The sequence below is a fragment of the Delphinapterus leucas genome, unplaced genomic scaffold, assembly GCF_059928025.1.
Source record: "Delphinapterus leucas isolate spDelLeu-1000000601 "Yukka" unplaced genomic scaffold, BTC_Dleu_Yukka2 spDelLeu_asBTCV2_sq61, whole genome shotgun sequence".
Taxonomy (NCBI): domain Eukaryota; kingdom Metazoa; phylum Chordata; class Mammalia; order Artiodactyla; family Monodontidae; genus Delphinapterus; species Delphinapterus leucas.
The window spans coordinates 385,499-398,738 of NW_028322270.1; the positions used below are offsets into that span (position 1 = coordinate 385,499).

The 13,240-nt window shown below is 35.8% G+C and overlaps 1 pseudogene; it reads left to right on the forward strand.

The window, feature by feature from the left end:
* Nucleotides 1-1,809: 1,809 nt before the first annotated feature.
* Nucleotides 1,810-12,925, forward strand: LOC149743878 (casein kinase II subunit beta-like; annotated as a pseudogene).
* The last annotated feature ends 315 nt before the right edge of the window (nucleotides 12,926-13,240 follow it).

The following is a 13,240-nucleotide window of genomic DNA, read 5'->3' on the forward strand; positions in this document are numbered from 1 at the left end:
CAAAACTCAGTTGGACTATTAAATCACCATTACTTGATCATAATAAAATTTTGTTTGCTAAGATCCAGAAACTTATTTGTTTGTGTCTCTTACAGAATATAGAAGATTTGACACACTAGAATTAATAAACTCAACTCGTCTTATTTAGTGAAATAAAAAGCATACTTTCAATTGCATTTCTTGTTTCTTCAGAGTAGTTTTCAGGTCCCTTTTGTGACAGCTATCATACTTATAGTTAAGCTGTTAGGGACAAAATAATAAATTCATAGTTGAGGACAACAGACTTTAACTGAAATGGAAATTTCACTGTTCTGCCCAACAGAATGCGTTTATTTTGAGCATATGTAATTGCCTCTTGTATTGTTAAACATACAATGGCAATATTTTTCTTCTGAAAAAAATAGCCAAAGACAATGAGCAAAACATTTTCTGCAAAATAAAGGCAATATGCAAAAAAAAAAAAAAAAAAAGAAACAACAACAGCAAAAAACTAAATACAGTTCTAAAAAGATCTAGTGAGAGGAGTCAGTACTAGAAATTAGTGACAAACATAATCCACTAAAATTTTCAAAATTTACATAGCTCAAATTCTCGTCTTTTGCTAACTTACTGTGCATCTAGAAATATTTATTTTGGAAAATATTGAGCAAACTTCTTTTGCCCAGAATGAAAAACAAAAGAACACATGCTTTCCTTTTCAAAGGAGAGTGATTTTTTTTTTTTTGGCAGTACGCAGGCCTCTCACTGTTGCAGCTTCTCCCGTTGTGGAGCACAGGCTCTGGACACGCAGGTTCATCGGCCATGGCTTACGGGCCTAGCCACTCCGCGGCATGTGGGATCTTCCCGGACCGTGGCACGAACATGTGTCCCCTGCATCGGCAGGCGGACTCTCAACCACTGTGCCACCAGGGAAGCCCTAAAGGAAAGTGATCTTAAGAGCTTATAATTACTTAGTAAAGGTTTCCTGAAGATCAAATGCTTTTTAAATGCCCTTTTTTTGGTAATCTCTAAATTAATTGGAAGCATGTAAAATTGTTCTAAATTAATGATAAAAAAATCAACTTCATATTTTTTAACTGGCTCTTTAAGTTTTATATTAACAAATTGTAGCTCATGATATACCTTAAAATATTCTGATAAAGTATCCAGATTAAGTTCATCCAAAGAAGAGATAATGCATTTCTACATTTGTTTGTGATAATTGGAGCAAAGACTGTATTAAACTAAATAATGATACTTTGACAGTGTAAAGATGCAAATGTACATGAAAGTAATATTTTTCCAATGGTGAGAAGATGTATTTTGTACTAGACCTGACTTAAGTCTTTTGCACAGGATATTTCTTTGTCTGGAAATGGCTTTCCCCACATAATCGCCTGGCTTGCTCCTTCAATTTCATTCCTCACAGAGGCCACGCCTGACCACTCCACATCAACTGCCCCAATGTACTATGAAAACTCTTGGCCTGTTAGATTTTTTTCATAACATGAATTTTTATCTACTATGTTTATTCTTTTATTTTCCAAATATTTTATTGATTGCCTCCCTTGCCCCTGCCAGAATTCAAGTTCCTCAAGTGCAAGAACTCAAGTTTTCCTTGCTAGTTGATCAGTCCCCAAGACCTAGAATCATTTTTGGAAAATAGGAGCCCAGTACATATGTGTCAAAAAAACACTCAATGACCTAGGAGGAATTTCAGGAAAACTTTTGTTGTCATAATCACATAAAAATACATAATGTCTATAAAACAGCAATAACTAATTAGATGGGAAGAACAGGCTGGAATGAAAAAGGAATAATGAGGCAAAAATGGGTTTAGGTGAGATTAAAAAATACTGCTAAGAAAGTAAAAAACAAAATCTAAAAATTACAGCCACACTAGAGGCCCTAAGACAACAAGAAACATTAATATGATTATAAATGTCACAGCAATAATTCTTTTTTTGGTTAAATTCCTGAATCAAAAGCAAAGTATAAAGTCTGAGTTTTAAAGATGCGATAACTACATGTATTCAGAGAGAAACAAATTACCCAAATGTTTGATAAAAATGTTAAAAAAAATAATTATACACAAAAACTATTTAAAAAGTGATGAAGAATGAGAGAAATGTCAATTGATATTTACAAATATACCAGTCTAAATTAGGGATATGATTAGTCTGAAACCATTGAGTGTTAGAAAAAAATGATAAGAAGGTAAAAAAGAAGTTAATAAGAAATCAATGATAGTATGAAAAAGGAAAAAATTTCAACATAACAAGAAGATAATAGAAAAAGGAAATTGAGGTCTTTTAACTACTAAACTGTAGACTGTTCTTTCTATGTAACTATGTTCTCACTCTATCCACTTTCTGCCTCCTATTTTTCCAACATACTTTGGACATTTTAAAATAAATTGCAACACACTTGAAAACAGATAAATTATAAGGGTTTACATCACATTTTCTTGCCACAATGTTATAAAACTAGTAATTATAACAAAATGTGATAAAATATTTTGAAGTTAAAACACACATTTCTGAAAGTTTGTGTAAATAGGAAAATAAAAGCTGAGTTTTTAGATTTCTTATAAATATCAAAGTAAATTATGTACCTCAAAACTCAAGCACAGGGGAGGAGTCAAGATGGCGGTGTGGGAACACGCAGAGTTAGCTTCTCCCCACAACTAGGGTGTCTGCCAGCCACTGGTAGGGGACTCTGACCCCCAAGGAGACAGGAGGAACCTCAGAGTGAACGAGTAGGATGTAGGCAGACCGATGGGGGAGAAGTGGAGCCCAGACAGGATTGGCGTCCCTTGGGCCGGGGAGCCTGCTGAGTTCCCAAGCCAATTCCCCCTCCCCTCAAAGCCCCATCCAGGCCACATGGGTCCTGAGGACATAGGAGGGAGGCTGGGGAGATCAGGAGTGGCAGATAGGAGGGGCCATCCAGGAGGATCAGGAGAGGAGCAGAGGGTGATTACCCTACTCACTTGGGCACAGGGAGCCTGCTGAGACCACAGGCTGGTCCCCTGACCTCCAAGGCCCCCTTTTCCCCCTACCGTATTGGTCCTGGGGACATAGGAGAGAGGCCTGGGAGATCAGAGAGGCAGGCAGGAGGGACCCTCCCAGACCCCAGACCAGAGGAGCAGGAGAGGAGAGGAGGGCATTTGCTCTGCCCCTGCTGGGCTCCCAGGTGAGGTCCCCTACCCTCTGAGACCAGGGGCGGGTGGCACGCCTGGGTTCCTACTGTTCCTTGAGTATAAGCCCCACCCCCCACAGCCCTCAGGACGTTTTCCAGCCTTGTGGGTCCTGAGCATTGGCCCCATACACCACCCAAACCTCACCCTTACTTAGGCATTGCTCTCCACAGCCAAGGCCTTCTCTCCCCCACCTTTTTTTTTTTTCCTTTTCCCTCCTCCTCTTTTTTGCTACAGGGTACTGATGTACATTCCAGTTGTTGATTCATATATATTTTTATTTTTACATTTTCTCTAATAAATCTGTTAGTTTCCTAGTCTAATTTTATTTTTACTTTGTTACTGTTCTTTGTTTTTTTCTTTTTTTTGCTGCCCAACATGGCTTGTGGGATCTTGATTCGTGACCTCAGGGTCGGGCGGAAGCTCTTGCAATGGGAGCTCTGAGTCTGAACCACTGGACTAACAGAGAACCTCAGACTCCAGGGAATATTCTTCAGAGTGAGGTCTCCCAGAGGTCCTCATCTCAGCACAAAGACCATCTCTACTCAATAGCCTACAAACTCTAGTGTTGGAAGCCTCAGGCCAAACAACCAGTAAAACAGGAACACAACCTACTCATTAAAAAAAAAAAAATGAGATGGCAAAAAAATATGTCACAGTTGAAGGAGCAAGGTAAAAACCTACAAGACCAAGTAAATGAAAAGGAAATAGGCAATCTACCTGAAAAAGAATTCAGAGTAATGATAGCAAAGATGATTCAGAATCTCAGAAATAGAATGGAAGCACGGATTGAGAAAATACAAGAAGTGTTTAACAAAGACCTAGAAGAACTAAAGAACAAACAAACAGAGATGAACAACACAATAACTGAAATGAAAAACACACTAGAAGGAATCAGTAAAAGAATAGCGGAAGCAGAAGAATGAATAAGTGAGCTGGAAGGCAAAATGGTGGAAATAACTGCTGAGGAGAAAAATAAAGAAAAAAAGAATGAAAAGAATTGAAGACAATCTCAGAGACCACTGGGACAATACTAAATGCACCAACATTCAAATTATAGGCGTCCCAGAAGAAGAAGAGAAAAACAAATGGTCTGAGAAAATATTTGAAGAGATTATAGTGGAAAACTTCCTTAACATGGGAAAGGAAAGAGTCACCCAAATCCAGGAAGCACAGAGAGTCCCAATACAGGATAAAACCTAGGAAAAATACACCAGTACACATATTCATCAAATTAACAAAAATTAAATGCAAAGAAAAATATTAAAACAGCAAGAGAAAAACAAAAAAATAATATACAAAGGAATCCCCGTAAGGTTATCAGCTGATTTTTCAGTGGAAACCCTGCAAGCCAGAAGGGAGTGGCAGGATATACTTAAAGTGATGAAAGAAAAAAACCTACAACCAAGATTACTGTACCCAGCAAGGATTTAATTCAGGTTTGATGGAGAAGTCAAAAGCTTTTCAGACAAACCAAAGCTAAGGGAATTCAGCACCATGAAAACAGTTTACAACAAATGCTAAAGAAACTTCCCTAAGCAGGAAACACAAAGAGAAGAAAAAGACCCACAAAAACAAACCGAAAACAATTAAGAAAATGGTAATAGGAACATACATATCAATAATAACCTTGAAAGTAAATAAACTAAATGCTGCAACCAAAGGACACGGACTGGCTGAATGGATACAAAAAAAGACCCATATATATGCTGCCTACAAGAGACCCAATTCAGTCCTAGGGACACATACAGACTGAAAGTGAAGGGATGGAAATAGATATTCCATGCAAATGGAAATCAAAAGAAAGCTGGAGTAGCAATACTTGTATCAGATAAAATAGACTTTAAAATAAAGACTGTTCCAAGAGATAAGGAGGGACATTCCATAATAATCAAAGGATCAGTCCAAAAAGAAGATATAACAATTATAAACGTTTATGCACCCAACATAGGAGCACTTCAATACATAAGGCAAATGCTATCAACCATGAAAGGAAAAATCAACAGTAACAAAATAATAGTAGGGGACTTTAACACCTCACTTACACCAATGGACAGATTATCCAGACAGAAAATTAATAAGGAAACACAAACTTTAAATGACATAATAGACCACATAGATCTAATTGATATTTATAGAACATTCCACCCAAAAGTGATGGAATACACTTTATTCTCAAGTGCTCATGGAACATTCTCCAGGATAGATCACATCTTGGGTCACAAATCAAGCCTCGGTAAATTTAAGAAAATTGAAACCTATTAAGCATTTTTTCTGACCACAACACTATGAGATTGGAAATCAATTACAGGAAAAAACCTGTAAAAAACACAAAAAAACATGGAAGTTAAACACTGCGCTCCTAAATAACCAAGAGATCACTGAAGAAATCAAAGAAGAAATAAAAAAATACATAGAAACAAATGACAATGAAAACACAATGACCCAAAACCTATGCATCACAGCAAAAGCAGTTCTAAGAGGGAAGTTTACAGCAATTCAATCTCACCTCAAGAAACAAGAAAAATCTCACATAAACAATCTAATGTTACTTTTAAGACAACTAAAGAAAGAAGAGCAAAGAAAACCCAAAGTCAGAGGAAGGAAAGAAATCATAAAGATCAGAGCAGAAATAAATGAAATAGAAATGAAGAAAACAATAGCAAAGATCAATAAAACTAAAAGCTGGTTCTTTGAGAAGATAAACAAAATTGATAAACCCTTAGACAGAATCATCAAGAAAAAGAGGGAGGGGACACAAATCAATAAAATTAGAAATGAAAAAGGAGAAATCACAACTGACACTGCAGAAATACAAAGGATTATAAGAGACTACTACAAACAACCATATGCCAATAAAATGGACAACCGTGAAGAAATGGACAAATTCTTTGAAAGGTACAATTTTCCAAGACTGAACCAGGAAGAATTAGAAAATATGAATAGACCTATGACAAGTAATGAAATTGAAACCATAATTAAAAATCTTCCAACAAAAAAATGTCCAGGACAAGATGGCTTCTCAGGTGAATTCTATCAAACATTTAGAGAAGAGCACATTTAGAGAAGAGCAAACACCAATCCTTCTCAAACTCTTCCAAAAAATTGCTGAGGGAGAAACACTCCCAAATTCATTATACGAAGCCACCAGCACCCTGATACCAAAACCAGAAAAAGGTATCACAAAAAATGAAAACTACAGGCCAATATCACTGATGAGCAGAGATGTAAAAATCCTGAACAAAACACTAGCAAACAGAATCCAACAGCACATTAAAAGGATCACACACCATGATCAAGTGGGATTTATCCCAGGGATGCAAGGATTCTTCAATATATGCAGATCAATCAATGTGATACACCACATTAACAATTTAAGGAATAAAAACAATATGATCATCTCAGTAGATGCAGAAAAAGCTTCTGACAAAATTCAACACCAATTTATTATAAAAACCCTCCAGAAAGTGGGCATAGAGGGAACCTACCTCAACATAATAAAGTCCATATATGACAAACCCACAGCAAGCATCATACTCAATGGTGAAAAGCTGAAAGCATTTCCACTAGGATCATGAACAAGAGAAGGATGTCCACTCTTGCCACTCTTATTCATCATAGTTTTGGAAGTCCTAGCCATGGCAATCAGAGAAAAAAAAGAAATACAAACTGGAAAAATAAGGATTAAAACCGTCACTCTTTGCTGATAACATGATGCTATACATAGAAAATCCTAAAGATACCACCAGAAAACTACTAGAACTAATCAATGAGTTTGATAAAGTTGCAGGATACAAAATTAATGCACAGAAATCTCTGGCATTCCTACACACCACCAACAAAAAATCAGAAAGAGAAATTAAGGAAACACTCCCATTTACCACTGCAGCAAAAAGAATAAAATACCTAGGAATAAACCTGCCTAAGGAGGCAAAAGACTTGTACTCAGAAAACTGTAAAACACTGATGAAAGAAACCAAAGATGACAAAAAACAGTTGGAGAAATATACCATGTTCTTGGATTGGAAGAATCAATATTGTGAAAATGACGATATAGCCTAAACCATCTACAGATTCAGTGTAATCCCTATCAAACTACCAATGGCATTCTTCACAGAATTGGAACAAAAAATCTTACAATTCATATGGAAACACAAAAGACCCCAAATAGCCAAAGCAAGCTTGAGAAAAAAAAAATGGAGTTGGAGGAATTAGGCTCCCTGACTTCAAACTATACCACAAAGCTACAGTAATCAAGACAGTAAGGTACTGGCACAAAAACAAATATAGATCAATGGTACAGGACAGAATGACCAGAGATAAATCCATGCACATATGGACACCTGTTTTATGACAAAGGAGGCAAGAACATACAATGGAGAAAAGACAGCCTCTTCAATAAGTGGTGCTGGGAAAACTGGAGAACTACATGTAAAAGAATGAAATTAGAACACTACCTAACACCATACACAAAAATAAACTCCAAATGGATTAATGACTTAAATGTAAGACCAGACACTATAAAACTTTTGGAGGAAAACATAGGAAAAACACTCTGACATAAACCACAGGAAGAACTTTTTTGACCCACCTCCTAGAGTAACAGAAATAAAACCAAAAATAAACAAATGGGACTTAATTAAACTTAAAAGCTTTTGCACAGCAAAGGAAACCATAAACAAGACAAAAAGACAACCCTCCGAATGGGAGAAAATATTTGCAAATAAAACAACAAAGGATTAATCTCCAAAATATACAAATAGCTCATGCAGCTCAATATCAAACAAGCAAGCAATCCAGTTAAAAAGTGGGCAGAAGACCTAAATAGACATTTCACCAAGGAAGACATACAGTTGGCCAAAAGGCACATGAAAAGATGCTCAACATCACTAATTATTAGAGAAATGCAAATCAAAACTACAATGAGGTATCACCTCACGCCAGTCAGAATGGCCATTATCAAAAAATCTAGAAACAATGAATGCTGGAAAGGGTGTGGTGAAAAGGGAGCCCTCCTGCACTGTTGGTGGGAATGTAAATTGATCCAACAACTATGGAAAACAGTATGGAGAGTCCTTAAAGAACTAAAAAAAGAACTACCATATGACCTAGCAATCCCACTATTGGGCATATACTCTGAGAGAACCATAATTCAAAAAGAGACATGCACCCCAATGTTCATTGCAGCACTATTTACAATAGCCAGGACATGGAACCAACCTAAGTGTCCATCAACAGAGGAATGGATAAAGAAGATGTGGCACATATATACAATGGAATATTACTCAGCCATAAAAAGGAACTAAATTGAGTTATTTGTAGTGAGGTGGGTGGACCTAGAGTCTGTCATACAGAGTGAAGTATGTCACCATATGTTAATGCATATATATGGAATCTAAAAAAAAATAGTACTGATGAACCTAGTTGCAGGGCAGGAATAAAGAGGTAGACATAGAAAATGGACTTGATGACGTGGGGTGGGAGGGGGAAGCTGGGGCAAAGTGAGAGTAGCATTGATGTATATACACTCCCGAATGTAAAACAGTTGGCTGGTGGGAAGAAGCAGCATAGCACAGGGAGATCAGCTCGGTGCTTTGAGGTGACCTAGAAGGGTGGGATAGGGAGGATGGGAGGGAGGCTTAAGAGGGAGGGGACATGGGGACATGTGTATGCATACGGCTGATTTGCTTTGTTGTGCAACAGAAACATGGTATTGTGAAGCAATTATACTCCAATAAAGATGTACTAAAAAAAATTGGTATCAATAGAAAAAAAAAAACCTCAAGCATAAGGACAGTTCGAAAAACTGCAGTATTTACAAAAGCTGAAGATACACAGTTCCAAAGATAATCAGCTCCACTCCTATATATATACCTAAACCCAACAGGAATGCATTCATAAGTTCACTGAAAGGCATGCACTAGAATATTCATTATAGCATTATTTGTAAGCCCAAACTGGGTGCTACCCACATAAATATCCACTCATAGGAGAAGCCGTGAAAATTGTGGAATACTCACACAATGGGAATTGATCGTCTATAATGTGCATAATGCATAATTTATCAATACTAAGTACAAAAAAAGACAGGACGAATCTCTGGTTTTAGAAGTCATGAGAGCAGTTAACTGGAACAGTTTTTACTGAGATGAGAATGTGCTAGGTTATTGGTATTCTGTTTTTGATCTGAGTCTGACTAAGCAGGTATCTTCTGACATGTGAAATCAATCCATTGAGCTGAACTCTTTTGATGTGGTTACTAGTCTTTACCGATACTATGTTCAATAAACACTTAAAAGTACATAGAAATTAAAAATATCATTCCCATATTTTTATTAATTCATTAAAATAAGTAGAAACACATTTTAATCATGGCATGCTTTGCAAAACAAAAGAAAAAAAAGACCCCTAACTTTCAAAGACTTTTATGATCACTCAAGAAAGCAAAATTACAGAGACAAAGAAGCATCAGGAAATCAGTAAGGAAAAATAAATGACAAATTAAAAAAAAATGATTTAAACATCAGGAAGTGTTATTTATACTGGTTCTGTGGGCTCCATGACTATGAATTCTTCTGTGAAGTGGATGAAGACTCCATCCAGGACAAATTTAATCTCAGTCAACTCAATGAGCAGGTGCCTCACTGTAGACAAGCTCTAGACATGATCTTGGACCTGGAGCCTGATGAAGAGCTCGAAGACAACCCCAACCAGAGAACCCTGATTAAGCAGTCAGCCAAGATGCTGTATGGGTTCACCCAGACCACCTATATCCTCACAAACCATGGCACCACCCAGATGTTGGAAAAGTACCAGCAGGGAGAGTTCGGCTACTGCCCCATGTGCACTGTGAGAACAAGCCAATGCTTTCCAATAGCCTTTCTGACACCCCAGGTGAGGCCCTGGTGAAGCTCTACTGCCCCAAGTGCATGGACAATTCCACACCTAAGACACCATCGAGACAGCACCACACAGAAGGCCCCTACTTGGGTACCAGTTTCCCTCACATTGCTCTTCATGGTGCATGCTGAATGCCGGCCCAAGCAGCCCACTAACCAGTTTATGTCCAAAGTGTACAGTTGCAAGATCCATCCACTGTCCTACCAGGGGTGCAGTTCCAAGCTGCCAGCAACTTTGAGTCTGTCAAGACCGTTCACTTATTCCCAACCCCACCTGTCACTCTGTCTTTGACAGTTCCAGTCCTCCCCTGCCACCTTTAAGGAAATCTCTATGGTTTATATTTTAAATTAGAAGAGTCATTATTGTGGTGTGAATATGAAATAAAGTAGAAAAAAGGCAAAAATAAGCATTTACTCAAAATTTATATAAAATCTTGCCAGATCTCTTCAGGAAAAATATCTTAGAGCTTGATGACTCCTAATATAAATGTTGTAAAATCATAAGGTATTTTAAAAATAATTCTATGGTAATTTATTTAATTACTAAATAAAATTGATTATTTATATTAAGATACATTAGCATCATTGATGAATATATGAGAAGAATACTGAATAGTACCATAATAATGAAGAAATTTTTTAAAAGATCTACAAAAACTACCATGTTGAAAGGTACAAGAATCACAGGTCTTTAGAAAGGAAATTTTCATATACCTAAAATCAACGAATTCTCATATTATTTAAATAGTTCTGGGCTATAAGTTGAAATGGACTTTACTGTGTCAAACCACAGACTGACTTGCATTATTTTAAAAAAAGCAAATCTCAAATATCACTAGTAAATAGCAATTAAATCTTAAGAGAGAATATATTTTTATACTTGATAAAATCAATTCAATGTTTAATAAAATTCAAAGAAAGCATAAGTACCAACAGACGTATCTAAACATGACAAGAATGTGTATCTCAATCCAGCTATATTTCAAAATGTTCTGGAAATTAATTTAATAGATTTATGATTATAAATGTGAAAAGAAGCTAAAATTTAGGTATATGATCTAGCAACTACTATAATGTACTACAAAACCTTTTATTTTTCCCTTGGAATAGAGAGTCAAGTCAAAAATAATGAATAATCCAATGAAATCAGAGTGTATACAAAATTTATGAACATCAGTGGGGAGAGATTGGATGACACATTAAATTGAGAATTGGCTAATTATGTCAAGTTGGGTTGATATAAAACATCTCTTAGTTGGAGAACTGAAATTCCAATCCCATCTCAGTGGAAAAAATCAAGATGCCTATTTGGAGAGTGTTCTTAGCCATCAAAATCTAGCTAGGCTAATTCAATGACTAATGATAACACCATACTTCTATGTGAGTGACAACAAATATAGACATTGTAATATTCATATTCTTCTCAGTATATTATTTGTTAAGCACTGCATGTTGTTCTAGTTTTTTTTTTCATATTATAAGTGTTAGTTTTTGTTAACTTGATCTTTCTACACCTATCTATCCTTGAGGTGCTTGGATTTATCCTGTAGATACTGTGTTGGAATCATGTTAGCCACCTCAGGGTCAGATATTATGAAACATTTTTGTAATCCACAATGGAGACTTTGTAACAAGCTACAGCAGTGGGGAGTAGCAATTTATTTAAGTATAAGGTATAAATGGGGCAGCAAAATAATAACATTAAAATTCAAACAAGACCCTTTCAAATAAGCATATTTGTTGAAAATATTTAATCTAAGAGGCAAGTAGACAGATGAGTAAGGACAAGGAGCAGAAAACTATGGTGTCTTGGAAAACCATATCCATGTGAAAACTGAATACTGTCAGCACCAAGTTCTTTCATGTAGTCTTGAATTCAACTGTAATTGAAGCACAGATCATAAATCAGAAAGGTTTTTCAATCTGACACCCTTAGAGGAAAAAAGTGACAAATGGAATTTTCAGATTGCAAAGCATTAGTTTATCATTGCACTTTGTTGTGAAGATATAGAGCAAAGTTGGAGAATATTTATATACCACATCCTAATGACACATGGAATAAGAAAGTTGAGCTCATCATTCTGAAACTTAATATCTCTTTTGTTTACTAAAAAAAGCAAAAAGCAAAACTGTGATAATTGATATTTTTCACTTATATCTAGGGATAGTTATATTAAGCATGGTGTTTGTACTAAGAAGCTGCTGTTGCTCAAATGGATATTGCAACATATTTTTCTTGTCCACTCAAATTTATAATCTATGTTAGACAGAATATTTAGTTTACCAACTTAATCTAATTATCCATACGTATACCCCAGTTACCATGTTTTAATTAATGTGAACATTATATAAATTATATAAATCATCTTGAATTATGAAAAGCTTTTAAAACTATCTTTCTAGCATATTGTTAAGATAAAATTAAAATTTTATTTACAGTCAATTCACTGAAAAACATTTTATCTGAAGCTTTTGGGTGGAAAGAAAAAGCGTTTACCGTTACCTGTACCCTCAGAAGGACTGACTGAGTCTCTTAGTATCAAATAACATATACATAAAGTATGAGATAACTTGTTTCTTAATCATATGCATTCGGAAGTATATACTGCCTTGCTAAATAAGGGTTTGAAAACTCTTATTCTGATGCTTTCTAGTTTCATAATCTTGAGAAAAGATACCTAATCTGTATTAAACTCAATTTATTAATTTGTGACGTTGACAAACATTGAGTGACTCCTCATAGATTAATAACATAAGCCACATAAAGTATACTACTATATATAGAAAATGATCAAAGTGTATTGACTACTATTGATATTAATTTAATGTAAGTAAGTGTATTTGGTAATTCCACCCAAACAATCTCTCTATAGTGCTCCTGGCTTCTGGGATATTATGGAGCTATTTTCACTAAAGATGGGAGATGATTCCACTTCAAATACAGCATATTTCTTTCAAACATATCTTCGATCCTGTTTCTATTTAGCATCCTTTGAAGTACAAATAAATTTCCAAAGGGAGCCAACCCTCTTTTGCTGAATGTTGTAAACAGATTTTTTTTCTTATTTATTTATTTTTTGTAAACAGATTTTAATCTCAGTACCTGACAGGACAACACAGCTCTTCTCTTCAGCACACCATGTATTTGTCACTCTACTCAGTGTAT